This window comes from Eucalyptus grandis, chromosome 7 (assembly GCF_016545825.1).
Source record: "Eucalyptus grandis isolate ANBG69807.140 chromosome 7, ASM1654582v1, whole genome shotgun sequence".
Taxonomy (NCBI): Eukaryota; Viridiplantae; Streptophyta; class Magnoliopsida; order Myrtales; family Myrtaceae; genus Eucalyptus; species Eucalyptus grandis.
The window spans coordinates 23,617,479-23,621,220 of NC_052618.1; positions in this window are offsets into that span (position 1 = coordinate 23,617,479).

Below are 3,742 nucleotides of genomic sequence, written 5' to 3' on the forward strand. Positions count from 1 at the left end.
GTGAGTATAAAACACAGCAAATAAAAGTCTACTATAATATACTACGTAAATGTGCCAATATCCATGCGCACGAATCCCAAATATAAGATATAAGTAATCAAAATAGCTCAACTTGCCTGAGAGCCTTTCTTGACTCAAAGTATTAGCTGTCTAAAAGAAATTCACGGAAACAGTATACCGGTACATAAATGGAAAGTTGAGAAACTTTACTAATTATATTTGGTTTAAGTTCAGTTGCCGCCATCTTTCAGAGGGAACTGTATTGCACTTCTCTATGCATCTCGCACTCCAAGCTAGCATCGTGAGGACCTCCCGAGGGATCCATGTTACATCCCTTAGGCATTCAGAGGCACCTCGTTACGTTCCTCTAGGTATCCCCACACCTGGGGCATTGTCGTCATCAGGTTACCGACAGCATCCATCACATCCATATCATGGCGCAATAATTCAATAATTCAATTTGACACATTTTCATGATATTCCGAATTGACAATATATTGACTCCTTTAGGGAAAGAGGGCACTAGGACTAGTGCCCTAGTCAAAATAGACTAGATTCATTACCCTTAGTCCATACTACCCCGCCATTTTCAAATTTAACCGTAGCTATAATCGATCATCTAATCTAGGCCTCAACTATTCGAAGGTTGTACTGGAAGCCAAACTACCCTAAGACCCAGTAACCTTCATTTAAGCAAGTTCGACCTTTACCACGACCCCTGATTAAACCCGAACCACGTTGAGGCAGGTCCGAGCCTCATCATAACCACAACTAACCCAAATAAAATTGAAACAAGTCCTAGCCTCTCCAAACCTCAATGAGATGAACCTACGACTATGAACATTCCTCGCATGTGAGTTTGCTTGTCACGGACTGCATGCTAAACTTAACCACCATCCCGGCCTTGTGGCGACACCAATTTCTGAAGCCTAACCGGACCATAAAACGATCCGATTAAACTGAACTACATCAAGACCCAACCTCCTCAAGACCGAGTAAGGCTCATGCCTAACCAGGACTAACCCAAGACCATTCCTAAGCTAGGGTTGGCATTATCTGTGCTGATGGTCGTCGCGACTTACGGCCATCAAGCCAAGGCCTAATTCAAGCTACGCGACATAACTAAACCATAACAACATTGACAATTCAGTACATTCAACTAAAATCCGTTAGTCCATACATCGAGAATTCAAGGAATGAGCAGTATATACGTAGTATAGGGAGTAGGACTTTTACTTGCCTTAAACACTCATTGACGATGGCTAGAACGGTGGACACCGCGAGCGGAATGGCGTCGAGTTGTGGCTTTAGAATGACGGACATTCTGGTGAAGGAATGGAAAAGAAGAAGATGGTGATGTAGTCTTGAGGTTTAAAATAAAGATGATGACAGTGAGGCCGTAAGGGAAGATGTAAATTTGGTAAGGCGGCCTTTGTATCTCCTCAATCCACTGCCTTTGGAATTTTCAGTCAACATCCTTCAACTTTGTAGCAGCATGAGGAAGAGATAGCTCAAAGGGTTTGTGTCTTTGGGTGGGAAATTCTCACATTTCATGACACCTTGCAAATTAATGCAAGGACATGGGTGATTTTGGGTAATTTTTCCTCAATTAGCAAACTACAACAAGAAGAAATGAGCGGCTACGTGTGGTGAACGTGTCCTGGCCATGGGAGGAAAATGTGGCTCGGTGGCAGGCCTAGTGGCAGTGGCGTTGGTGGTTGGCCGGCGTTGCATGGCGGGTTGGTGCAACGATGGTGTGGTGGCTGGTGTTGTGCCATAATGACGAGCTTAGTAATGCAGCAATGATGAGCTTGGTACCCAAGAATGCATAGTTTTGTTGAGGATCCCGATGTCACAAATCTCCCCTCTCAAGAAATTTCGTCCTTGAAATTTGGATGCCCTTTTATGTCGATTGAATAAATGAAGGTATCATTGTCTTATTTCTTCCTTGCTTTCCCACGTCACTTCTTCTATGTCATGGTGCTGCCATAGGATCTTGATAAGTGGGATTACCTTTGTTTGGAGAAATTGCTTTTTCTGTTCTAATATTTGTACTAACTCTTCCACGTATTCCCCCTTCTTGTCTAGTGGGGTCTAGCTAATTATTCCTTAGTATTGATACGTGGAAGACGTTGTGTACATTTGCCAACTTCGGAGGCAAAGCCAATCGATAAGCCAAATTCTCCCATCCTTTCAATAATCTCAAAGGTCCAATGAATCTTGGGCTTAACCCTGCCTTTCTTTCCAAATCAAGCTAAGCCTTTCATTGGCGACACTTTTTTAGGAAGACGTGGTCTCCACGTTAAATTCCAAGGGCCTTTGGCGCCTATCTCGTGACTTTTTTGTTGATTCTAGGCCGTCTTGAGCTAACTCCGAATGATTTCCACTACATCCAAAGTAACTTGTACCAACTCTAGTTGTGTTAGTTTTCTCTTGCCCACGTCATTCTAGCATATAGGAGTCCTGCAAATCCTTCCATATAGTGCCTCAAATGGGGCCATACCAATACTCTCGAAACTATTGTTATAGGCAAATTCTATCAAATGCAATTTATTGTCCCAATTTCCTTTAAAATCGATCACACAAGCCCTTGACATATCTTCTAGTACTTGGATTACTCTTTCTCTCTGTCCGACCATCCGTCTGTGGATGGAAGGTGATGCTAAACCGAAGCTTGGTCCCTAGTGTAGTTTGGAGACCTTGCCAGAAATTTGAGGCAATTTTTGAGTCTCGATCTAAAGTGATGGTCATAGGAACACCATGTAAGCACACATTTTCCTTACATATCTCTATGTATACGTCCATTGAGTAATCCATACGTACATTTAGGAAATGAGCAAATTTGGTCAGGCAATCTACTATTACCCCAATAGAATCATGACTGTTTAACGTCCTTGGTAGTCCTTGTATGAAATCCATTGTTGTATTCTCCCATTTCCATTCAGTATGTCTAGTCGCTTTAGCATTCCTGGAGGCTTACGATGTTCTGCCTTCACTTCTTGGGAAGTCAAGCACTCAGAAACGTGCTTGGCAATGTCAGTCTTCATCCCGTTCTACCAATAATGTTGGCGTAAATTTCGATATATGTTTGTACATCATGGATGAATACTATAACTACTCCCATGTGCTTCTAACAAAATTTCCTTTCTTGTCCCTCCATTGTTAGGTACACATAGACGTCTTTGATATCTTACTATTCTATCATCCGACACTTGGAATTCTATCCTTTCACCAAATAATGCCTCTTCACGAGGTTTCGTGAGTTAAGGGTCCGACCGTCATAGTGTCTTAATTTTCTAGATGATTTTTGTTCAATTGTCGGTGTCATTAGTACACCGGTAAGATGGTCCATTTCTATCTTAAACTCTAAATTGACGATTGTTTCTAATAAGTTCCATCTCCTATTCTTATACTTGCCATACCGATTGTCAACTTACGATTAAGAGCATCCACAACCTTGTTTGCCTTTCCTACATGATACGCATCTCACAATCATAATATTTCAATAGTTCTATCCGCATCCATTCTCCATAATTTTAATGCAAAAATTATTACCGCTAGTTTTAGATTGTGAGTTGGGTAATTCAATTCATAAGGTTTTAATTGTCTTAGCGCATAGGCTATGACTTTCCCGTGCTACATCGAGACACATCCCAACCCCTTGTGGGAGGCATCACTATATTCCATGAATCCACCAAATTCAGAAGGAATAGTTAGTATCGGAGCTCTGATTAATCTTTTC